General features: G+C 45.2%; 1 protein-coding gene across 1 annotated transcript in view; it reads right to left on the reverse strand.

Annotated features, from left to right (window-relative positions):
* The window catches only part of LOC310844094 (mediator of RNA polymerase II transcription subunit 22-like), a 304,807-nt gene extending 293,485 nt beyond the window's left edge, over nt 1–11,322 (reverse strand). The window contains exon 1 of the mRNA XM_083737896.1: nt 11,007–11,322. The gene's annotated coding sequence lies outside the window, so the exon portion shown is untranslated. The remainder of the gene's footprint in view (nt 1–11,006) is intronic.
* Between the last annotated feature and the right edge of the window lie 828 nt (nt 11,323–12,150).

Consider the following 12,150-nt stretch of genomic DNA (forward strand, 5'->3'; position numbering starts at 1 on the left):
ATTGTCCATTGGTACAAATGAGAGCTTTCCTTCCAGTGTAAATGAAGAAATAAATCATTTTTTAATAAATGGATTTATACCCCACTATTCCTCGCAAGGGACGCGGGTGGTGCTGTGGTTTAAACAACAGAGCCTAGGACTTGCCGATTGGAAGGTCGGTGGTTTGATTCCCCGCAACTGGGTGAGCTACTGTTGCTCGGTCCCTGCTCTTGCCAACCTAGCAGTTCAAAAGCACGTCAAAGTGCAAGTAGATACATAGGTACCGCTCCAGCAGGAAGGTAAACGGCGTTTCCGTGCGTTGCTCTGGTTCGCCAGAAGCAGCTTCGTCATGCTGGCCACATGACCTAGAAGCTGTACACCGGCTCCCTCAGCCAATAAAGCGAGATGAGCACCGCAGCCCCAGAGTCGTCCGCGACTGGACCTAGTGGTCAGCGGTCCCTTTACGTTTTATTCCTCGCAAATGAGCACAGGGCAGTAAACGTATCCATGGCAATATTGTTAAAGACAGTCACCTTCTCTCAGCTAATAGTAGCAAATGCAAAGGTCCCAATCTGGACCTTTTGGGGCTGGGAGCAAAGGTTCATTTCCTCCTCTCTTTCCCATCAAGTTCCTGATCTTGATCAGCCCCTGCACCATTGGGATTGGGCTGTGTGGTAAGTCATACAATTAGTAATTGTGCTAATAGCCAATTGTTCTAAACATTTAATTTGGCTCTTACTGGATTCAGGTTCCAGTTTTTTCCTGAATGGAATCCTTTTAAGAGAACACAGGCACCAAATATTTCTTACCTGGCAGGTAGCTCTCAGTGGGTTCCATCTGTGTGGCATTTTGTCTCTGATTTCTTTTTTAGTGCAGAGAATGGGCAACACAAGTCAGATAAATAAAGAACAGGGCTTTTTCACCTTTGACGGTTGTTTACAAGAGGGAATTTCAGCTGTTTTATCTTACATGACCTACTACACTTTCTGAAATTCCCTCTTCTACACAACTGCTAAAGCTGCATGGGCCCAATCCTCTTTTTCCATCTGATCTCCTTTGAGTGACCTCTGGGTTGCAATGAAATAAATGCAGGCTACATGGGATCAGGGCCACGTGGGTTACAACAACAGGTGATTTCCTTTCGAGGGAAACTTTGCTCCCAGCAACCTTTGAATTTCAATGACATCCATTCAAATCCAAGTTTGTGTCGGAGAAAGTGAAGACTGAGAACTGGCATATTTGAAACACACATTTCATTTCATCCCCAGTGAATTAGTAAATTGAAGTATGAATTATTCAATGCCAATAAAAACAACAAAAACACTAAAGGCCTGTTGAAATCCCTTGCTCTTTTCCAAAACTGCAGCTACAAATACAAACAATTTGTCAGAGAAAATGAAAGGTTCCGATCGATTTCATCAGTTTTATTTGTGTGGTGAAGTCTGACTCATACATACTCCAGAGCGTCCTGTGGCTTGGGGAATATTCACCCAGCCGAGCCACATTTTTCACATATTTTAAAAATGTCATATGTCAGCTTAGGCACCTCTGGGGAAAGGTGATGCAGACATTTTATAAATGAAGAAACCAAGTAGGACCCTCAACAAATCCTGTAGCATGGACTGCTCCATGTTACAATTCCTGCTGTGATTTCTCCCTTGTTTTATACTTCTTCAGGCTCAGAGGCTTTTCTCCAAATCCGTCTGCTGACCACCTCCCTTTTCATAGAATCATAGAATTGTAAAATGGTAGAGGCGGAAGGGGTCACAAGGCTCACCTAGTCCAACCCCCTGCAATGCAGGAATCTTTTGCCCAAAATGTGTCTCAAACCCACAACCCTGAGATTAAGGGGTCTCATGCTCTACCAACTGTAGATGGTGCTGTTACCAGGATCTGTGGTGAAATGCATTTGCTATTAGTATATAGTAGCTTTCCCCAACTGGATGTATAGAGGCCACTTGGTCAGACAAAGAGGCTCTATAGGATACCATTGCAAAGGTATCTGTGAATGAGGACAAAGATACGCCCATAGTTAAAAGAACACTGATTTGTGATGCTTACACCTGCTGCTCTTAAGTGGAGGCCCCACTTATTTTCCACCCAGATGACTAATGAGGTCTTCACCTAGTTAGATCCAGCATCTTTCTCCTAATTGGGCTTTTAAAAACAACACCAAAACATCACTGCATATAAACTGGTCCTTGGGATCCACCTTTACTGACAGATCCCAAGATTCTATCTGCCAGCAAATACATGCCAACTGTAGTATTACTGCAACTCTAGAAACTATGGATATCAGTGGAGTCATGTCACTCCCCAGAGCTTTTTACCATAGATTTTGGATCTCTCTCTCTCTCTCTCTCTCTCTCTCTCTCTCTGTGTGTGTGTGTGTGTGTTTTGGAGGGGACAGAAAATAATATGAATTATTTTCATATTTCTTTGCAACCCTGCCTACTCGCAACCTGGAAACCAAATGATCCACAAGGGAAATAAATAAAAAATTGTCCAGTAGTACCTTAGAGACCAACTACCGTATTTTTCGCACCATAGGGCGCACCGGACCATAGGGCGCACCCAGTTTTTTGGGGGGGAAATAAAGGGGAGGAAATTATTTTTCCCCCAGGCGCGGGGCTGGGGCGGGGGAACCTTGAGCTTCCCCCGACCCCAGCCCCCAAACAGGCAGCTCTCTGCAAGCCGTGGGAGCACTCCCGCTGCTTGCGGAGAGGTCCGCGAAGCCTGGGCGCGCTGAGCTCAGCGCGCGCAGGCTTCAGCATGCAGGCAACTCTCTGCAAGCAGCGGAAGCCCAGCGCTGGGCTCCCGCTGCTTGCGGAGAGGTGTGCGAAGCTTGGAGAGCATGAGGGGTCGGTGCACACCGACCCCTCTCACGCTCCAGGCTTCAGCGAAAGCCTGCATTCGCACCATAGGACGCACATACATTTCCCCTTCATTTTTGGAGGGGAAAAAGTGCGTCCTATGGTGCGAAAAATACGGTAAGTTTGTTCTGGGTATAAGCTTTGGTGTGCATGCACACTTCTTCAGATACACTGAACACAAGGGGTTTTCAGACCAGACTGAGAAGAGGGTGTCTTTATTTATCCATAAGAACATAGGCCCTAGGGTTGTGTGAAAATGGCTTCCCACAGTTCTGCACCCTATTAACGATTGGTGAAATTGGAGGAGGAGCATTTCGCTGAATATTCCTTTGGGAAGGGAGAGACAAATCTCCAGTCAGTTGAATGGAGGCAAAAGGAGAAGTTGTGTGTGTTTGAAGTTGGCGCCTCAAATGGTTTCACAGATTCTCATCGTTGAACAATCTCCATGTTTAGATTCATGGACTATATTGAAGACCATAACCACACCCACCAAACCATGTTCTATAGATAAGACTAAAGGAGGCAGTTTAGATGGAAAACAAAAGACCCTTGGGGGCATCAGCCAATTCAGAAAACATCACCTTTTCTGGTTTTGCAGGTGTGTGTAGGTGGTTGGCAATGCAAAATTGGCTTATTCGCCTTCCAGTCTGACCAGTAAAGGTGAATGCTTTCAATTGGCCTCTTGCTGACATTTTAATCAAAATAAATTGAAAGAGATGTACTATTTTTTTCCCCTGGGCAATGGGGCCACTTTCCCCCTGTGCTATGCCAGGAAGAAAATACGGTAACAAGATCACAAGATTCACATTGCAGGAAAACCAGGCAAGCTGTCATTATCGACTGGGATGCCTGCTCAGCTGGCAAACAAGCGAAGTGATAAAAGACTGCACCCCTCCTCCTCGTTGTCTTTTATGAGCTCTATCTAGTACACACAATAGGGCATGAAGCCATTAAGCCCTGCCAGAGTCTTTTGAACCTCCAAAACATCTAGGTTATTTGTGCCTTTGTAAAGGACCTGCTTCAAGGAAGAGTGAGGCATAGCAACATAAATAAAGTCTCCCCATACTCAATGTCTAAGCAGTTCTCTGTTGGGAAGAAGGAGTAAAGAAAAGAGCAGCAAACAATGCTGATTGAGGAGCACTCTTTGCCAGTGGATTCTGGGATGGTTTTGATCTGTAAAGCCTTATGACTCAGTACTGCAATAGCTCAAGGACCACCTCTCTCCATGTGAATCTACCAGGACGCTGAAGTCATCAGCTGAGGCCCCTTTTCACGTGCCTCCTCCATGAGACGTCCACAGGTGGCAACATAAGAATGGACCTTTTCTGTAGTGGCTCTCTGTGGAATGCTCACCTGGCACCTTCATTACATATTTTTAGGCACCAGGTGAAAAAGCTCCTCTTCAACCAGGCTTTTGGCTGACTAACATCCTATATCCTTTTAAATGTGTTTGGGGGAGGGAGCAGGAGAGGGTTTTTGTTTTTATTATTTTATGCTGTGAACTGCTCTGAGGTCTACAGCTGAAGGGAGGTATACAAATTTATTAACCAAATTAAGAAATATAATAATTCAGGCTGATGCTACAGGGCCTTGTGGTAAAATGGATAACCTTCTGAGTCATGGTGGTGGCAGCATTCCTGGAGGCTATCCAGTCAAACTGGATAAGGGGCCAATGGCTAGAGATGAGTCAATATGTTACTTTTGATTTCTCTCAATTCCTCCTTTTTCCAATCTTCCGTTCCCCACAATCAGTTTGTGATTTGCCATGAAATTTCATCATAATTTTAGTGTAATTTTCTCCTAATGTCCACATTTGTGTGGATTTTCGCCTAATATATGCATTTTTGAACAGCGGTCTTCCATTATGTAATGCATTTTTGTATTTCTTTTGCTAATAATTGCATTCTTATACACACTTGAACCCAGTGCTTTTTTCTGGGGGGATGCAGGGGGACACATACCCCTAAACATTTTGTGAATCTAATGGGAGAAGAAACTAAAATTGTTTTAAAATTTAGTTTATTCTCTGGCACGGTGAATCGTCAATTCCGTTGCTACCCTGATGGCGGCCTCATTTCCTGTCACGGTGTTTCCTGAGTCTCAGATGGAAGCGAGCGTTTAATGTGTGAAGTAGGAATTGGAATCTAGCAGGGTGATTGGTCAGTTTAACCCCATTACATCCATTTCCGTACACATTGTTTGGCTGGAGAACTGCATTGCAAAATTCAGAGAAGTGTGAATTTCAAGATGGTTGTGTTTCAGTTCATGTATTGTTTTGGGAAATATGAATGAGGCAGCTTCACCTTTAAATGTGAACTGAATAGAATTCCTCCACCCTTTCCTGTGCATGGTCTAGATGGGAAATAAACTAATACTGTCCGTCTAGACATTTGCATGGATGCAAATAATATGTACATTTTTAAATGTAAACAGTAGCAGCTGAGTGGATGTCTAAGCAGCCTCAGAACCAGGAGGGAGGAATAGTAGATGGAGAGATGGAGTTGAATTTCTCTCCCAGCTTAAATCCCAAGAAAAATGGCCTCTTTGAAGCTGAAAGCTTATCTTGAAATACAAACAGCAGGTTTGGAGAGGTGAATTTGTTGGAAACAAAGAAGAAACTTAAGAAATAAGTAGCAAGGAAGATATTAATACTGCATAAAATGTTAACTTTTTATTTTGTTTAAAAGACTCGGAGGAGGGAAGAAGCAAGCAGATATGGAATGCAGATTTTCTTGACCTTGGAGACATATCATAGCTAAGTAAGACTACTTAATATAATTAGAACAGAATTCAGGGATGAAAGGATCTTGGTATAAGTTTTTCTCATGCAAAAGGTAATTGGTGTTGCTTGGAGGTTTGCTGGTGTGTGGGTGGGGGGGGCTGCTGGTGGAGTTGCTTCTGCAAGCCATTAAAATGAGATAGCAGGAGAAGAGGAACCATCTGCAATTAGAGGCAGAATAATGAATATCTTAATGCATTAGGCCACTAAAAAGGTTTTGAGGAGACATTTGCAGATGAGATGTGACAAGATACCTTCCCTCCTTGGTTCCCTTTTCACCATTCCCATCCACAGCTATAATTGAGACTGTCTACCATCATCGTATTGAATATGCCTTTTACAACCATTATTTGGGGGTTTTTTAATTAAAAGTTGGCAACCTACATTTTATTGGGAAAGAGATCAAAGATAAAATTGCCAATATCACAATGCCTTTATAGGAATGTATGCTGTGACTTGGAATGCAAGTTGTTGTATCTCAGAAAGGTTCTGGAGAAGCTTCAGAAAAGAGGAACCAAAATGGTCAAGGGGCTGAAGCAAGGGAAAGTTTGAGAAGAAACCTTGGGGGGGGGGAGAGATAAGTAAGTAGGAACATGATTGAGGGCTATAAAGTTATGCATGGTGAGGAGAAAATGGATAGGAAGATGTTTCTAATGCTCTTATGATTCCAGAAACCAGAGTCATTCAATGAAACTGGTTTGCATGAGATTCAAGACCAGCAAAAGTAAGTACTTATTTACGGAGCAGAACTTAACACAATACATTTCCACAAGATATGATGATGGCCAGTAGGTTACATGCCTTGGTGGGTGTGAATTCATGGAAGACAAGGCTATCAACTGCTACTAGTCATGGTGGCTACATATTACCTCTAGGTTCAGAGCCAGGAATGAAAATAGGAGAAACCTATGGTCCTCATGCCCTGTTTCTGGGTTTCCCAGAAGGTATCAACCTTCAAGCTTCCATGCTTAAGGAATCCTATTCCACATCAACACATCTCTTTAAGTGCACCAGAATGTCTGTCACAGAACCTTTGTGCATTCCAGAGGCTCCTGAGGCCTTCTTATTGTGATTATTCCCTCAATTCATTACTCATTTGCTATGGAAAGAGTCCAAGTGATTTGCAAAACTTTAAAACCATAAAGCGTGACAACATTTTGACAAGAAATGCCAATAAAGCTAGCTATGGTCCAATGTTAAATAGGAATGCCACAGTGAACACTTTTGATAACGAAAGTAAAACTACAAAGGCATGGCCTAGAACAGTGTTTCCCAACCTTGGGTCTCCAGCTGTTTTTGGACTACAACTCCCACCATCCCTAGCTGGCAAGACCAGTGGTGAGGGATGCTGGGAACTGTAGTCCAAAAACAGCTGGAGACCCAAGGTTGGGAAACACTGGCCTAGAACACACCGTTTAATCAGAAGAGGACTGGACAGGCTTTTTGGACACTGGTGTCTTATTTGAACAGGGAGCAGAATCTAGAACAGACCCAATATTACACCTCAGTGGAGAAGACAGGTAATTACTGATCACCTCATTAAGAAACCCTTGGTAAGTTTTATCAAGTGTTTCTCAATACACATAAAAGTTTGAGAGCTGCTTCTGTAATGAGTAACAGAACAGACCACATGCATAGCAATGGATATATCTAATGGAGCTAACTTTAGTCCATGAAAGCTTTATCTGTTAGTCTGCTGTAAAAAAGAGTGGTCCTAGCTAAAGGAAGCTGGCATAATTTATGCAGGTGCAACTTATGCTCATTCCCAATTCTGTTGAGCCTCTGGGAGGAGCTACTGCCAGCTGAGCCAACAGGTAAGTGTAGGCCCAAATTTTGAGGATGGGATCCTAGGTCAAATGACCAAGCTGAACAGGATTTGGAATAGGTGTAAGTCTCTCATTGCACTTCTCACCTCTGCCCTTCCCTTGGAATGCCCCTTTATGGGGGGATTTATGCTTGTGTGAGTTAGGTAAAGGTAAAGGGACCCCTGACCATTAGGTCCAGTCATGACCGACTCTGGGGTTGCGGCGCTCATCTCACTTTATTGGCCAAGGGAGCCGGCATACAGCTTCCGGGTCATGACTAAGCCGCTTCTGGCAAACCAGAGTAGCGCATGGAAATGCCGTTTACCTTCCCTATTGATCTACATGCACTTTGACGTGCTTTTGAACTGCTAGGTTGGCAGGAGCAGGGACCGAGCAACGGGAGCTCACCCCGTTGCGGGGATTCGAACCGCCAACCTTCTGATTGGCAAGTCCTAGGCTCTGTGGTTACTCCATCTTAAATTATGCTGGCTGAATCCTGGCTGGAATCGGGTGATGGATTTGGCTGAGTCCCAACTGAGCCAGAAAAGCCCAAGGTCCTCCAGAGCCAATCTGTCTCATTCCAGGAGATCTTGGGTTTGGGTTGTGCTGCAACATACCCACCCCTCTGGAAATGAGAACAAAAGCTGAATTTCCTTGCACAGTTTCTATTTTCTCAGACTTTTATATCTGGCTTGTAGCAATCTTCTTTTTCCACTTCAGCTAACTCTCCTTATAATCATGGAACTTTATAGCTTAGCGCTCTAAACTCTTTCAACCTGCCATATCAGAGCCTCCCAAAGCTTCGTATTTCCTCTGGCCATCCATCTTTTGTATTTGTCCTCTCAAACCGAGCCTCTTTTCTTGTAGTCCATGGCAAGATTCCATCTCACCCCCTTGTTTCACCCATCGTGCTGCTTTAGCTGTTTTCAGAGCACCCCTCTCTCTTTTCTCCCTCCCTCCAAACAATGGCTTCTCTCTTATGTTCTCATGACCCCCTTCTCTATCTACATGCTTTTTATTCATTACAAAAAGGTTTAATATTCTGTCTTTGTGACTCTGTTTCAGTGCATTAATTTTCATTAGCTCAGTCTCTGATCCATCTTGTCTGCTGCTTTGTTCCTCCTCCTCCTCCTCTTCCTCCTCCTCCTCCTCCTCTTCTTCTTCTTCTTCTTCTTCTTCTTCTTCTTCTTCTTCTTCTTCTTCTTCACTTCTTCTTCCTTTATTCTAGTACAGGCAATGGAGAGCTCAGATCAGGAGAAGAAAGGGCATTGGGAAGACGCGCCCCAGGAGAGATGGCCAGGATAGAGAGGTAGTTAACTTCCTCCTGTGACTGGCAGAACATCTCCCAGGCATCAGGTTTGAAGGGCAAGCCCTATCACTAGAAGAAGAAGTGTTTGGATTTGATATCCCGCTTTATCACTACCCGAAGGAGTCTCAAAGCGGCTAACATAACATTCTCCTTTTCCCTTCCTCCCCCACATCAAACACTCTGTGAGGTGAGAGACTTCAAAGAAGTGTGACTAGCCCAAGGTCACCCAGCAGCTGCATGTGGAGGAGCGGGGACGCAAACCCGGTTCACCAGATTACGAGTCCACCGCTCTTAACCACTACACCACGCTGGCTCAGTAGGCAGAGTAAGATAGCTGCTTCAGATGGGGTTCATGTGAAGCATGTATCTTGAGCTACCTGCCCGCTGCCAGACATCCCCTCTGCTGGAGGACAGAGCTGTGTATGTCATGGAGCTTGCCCAGCACCCCCTAAATTAGCATGATGGGGGATATGGTAATGTTTATGGCAGATACATTTCTTGATCCAGACCAAGGTTCCAGAATGCTCTGGGCTAAGTTTAGACCTGTTTGCCCCAGGACTTACAGTAGGCAGACTGTGGGAAAGAGTCTGCAATGCAACGGGAAGCTAAGAGGGGTATAAAACAAACCCCTTCATCTGCGTTGCTCTATACCGTGTATACTTCATCCTTGTCCCAGGTACTGAATCTGTCCCCAAGTGGCCCTAGGCAAGGCAAGGATAAATTTATCAATTTTTTGTTCTCTCATTTCCCCCCATCATGAATTCAGTTCTTCACATTTCTGCATTAACTTGCAAACTCAAAATGATCCACATTTAGTGTGAATTTCTCCTACGAAACAGATTGTTTTGTCAGCAGCTTTGACAAATGTACACATTTTTGGAAACATCTTCCCTAACATACAAAAGAACAAACAAAACAATGCATTTTTGTATATCATTTTCACTAATACACTCATTTGTTATGCAAATGTTATTATATGCTCTTTTTTTGGCTGGAGAATTGCATTACAAATTTTGGGGAACTGCAAATTTGGCTGTGTTTTGGTTTGTGTAGTGTTTCAGTAGGTGTGCATTGGATAGGTTTGCCTTTAGATGTGGATTGCATTAAATTTCTCCCCCATTCCTACCCTGTATATAATGAAAGTGTATTAAAATGATTTTGCTCACAATTTCACTAACAAGTTGTAGTCTACATGTCTTCGTTCCCACCTGAAATGCACTTTTAGGAAGCACAACCCACGTCACTGCAAGTTTCATCCTATTGCAGAGGACCCCATACCAGTGGACAATGTTACATAGCCAGATAAGTTGATTTGTTATAACCCCCCAGACCAGAGTCTGCAGCATATAGACCCCCCAAAAAAATTACATAAGTGGACCCATATCTATATATCCCCTACAGACTACACACTAGGGTATTTTGTGGAGTATTTTGTGGACCTTAGGTAAAGGGTAAAGGGACCCCTGACCATTTGGTCCAGTCGTGACTGACTCTGGGGTTGCGGCGCTCATCTTGCTTTATTGGCCAAGGGAGCCAGCGTACAGCTTCTGGGTCATGTGGATCCCTTCCAGTCGGGATTCAGGCCTCATCATGGGACTGAAACTGCCTTGGTCACACTGGTTGATGATCTCCGGCGGGCTAGGGACAAAGGTGAGAGCTGTTTCCTAGTTCTGCTGGATCTCTCAGCGGCGTTTGATACCATCGACCATAACATCCTTCTGGACCGTCTTGAGGGGCTGGGAGCTGGGGGCACTGTCATACAGTGGTTCCGCTCCTTCCTCCTGGGCCGTGTTCAGAAAGTGGGGGGGGGGATGAGTGTTCAGACCCCTGGGCTCTCACTTGTGGGGTGTCTCAGGGTTCTGTCCTCTCCCCCATGCTTTTCAACATTTACATGCAGCCACTGGGAGAGATCATCAGGAGGTTTGGGCTGGGTGTTCATCAGTATGCAGATGATACCCAGCTCTACCTCTCTTTTAAATCAGAACCAGTGAAGGCGGTGAAGGTCCTGTGTGAGTGTCTGGAAGCGGTTGGAGGATGGATGGCAGCTAACAGATTGAGGTTGAATCCTGACAAGACAGAAGTACTGTTTTGGGGGGACAGGAGGCGAGCAGGTGTGGAGGATTCCCTGGTCCTGAATGGGGTAACTGTGCCCCTGAAGGACCAGGTGTGCAGCCTGGGAGTCATTTTGGACTCATAGCTGTCCATGGAGGCACAGGTCAAATCTGTATCCAGGGCAGCTGTGTACCAGCTCCATCTGGTACGTAGGCTGAGACTCTATCTGCCTGCAGACTGTCTTGCCAGAGTGGTGCATGCTCTGGTTATCTCCCGCTTGGACTACTGCAATGCACTCTACGTGGGGCTACCTTTGAAGGTGACCTGGAAACTACAACTAATCCAGAATGCGGCAGCTAGACTGGTGACTGGGAGCAGCCGCCGAGACCATATAACACCGGTCTTGAAAAACCTACATTGGCTCCCAGTACGTTTCCGAGCACAATTCAAAGTGTTGGTGCTGACCTTTAAAGCCCTAAACGGCCTTGGTCCAGTATATCTGAAGGAGCGTCTCCTCCCCCATCGTTCTGCCTGGACACTGAGGTCCAGCTCCGAGGGCCTTCTGGCGGTTCCCTCACTGCGAGAGGCCAAGTTACAGGGATCCAGGCAGAGGGCCTTCTCGGTAGTGGCACCCGCCCTGTGGAACACCCTGCCATCAGATGTCAAAGCGATAAACATCTACCTGACATTCAGAAGACATCTGAAGGCAGCCCTGTTCAGGGAAGTTTTTAATATGTGACGTTTCAGTGTATCTTTTATCTTTGTTGGAAGCCGCCCAGAGTGGCTGGGGAAACCCAGCCAGATGGGCGGGGTACAAATAATAAATTATTATTATTATTATGTGGCCAGCATGACTAAGCCGCTTCTGGCGAACCAGAGCAGCACACGGAAACGCCATTTACCTTCCCGCCGGAGCGGTACCTATTTATCTACTTGCACTTTGATGTGCTTTCAAACTGCTAGGTTGGCCAGGAGCAGGGACCAAGCAATGGGAGCTCACCCCGTCATGGGGATTCTAACCGCCGACCTTCTGATCGGCAAGTCCTAGGCTCTGTGGTTTAACCCACAGCGCTACCCGCGTCCCAATTTGCCCAAATTGTTACTAGAGCAGTAAAAGCAGGCTTGTTCAGGTCCAATTTGCCCAAATTGTTACTAGAGCAGTAAAAGCAGGCTTTAGGATTGGGTCTCAGACTACATAGTCTGAGGAACAGGAAGACAGCAGGCCTTGTGAAATATAAGAAGGCTATCTGAAAGATTTCAGGCTCTCCAGACTCCAGGCTATTTTTAAAAGCAACAATTTTAGGGGTGGGTGAAATTATGTCTGTCTGGGAATGCAGAGGATTCTGTCAGCTC

The sequence above is a fragment of the Podarcis gaigeae genome (assembly GCF_964106915.1).
Source record: "Podarcis gaigeae genome assembly, chromosome: 4".
NCBI lineage: Eukaryota > Metazoa > Chordata > Lepidosauria > Squamata > Lacertidae > Podarcis > Podarcis gaigeae.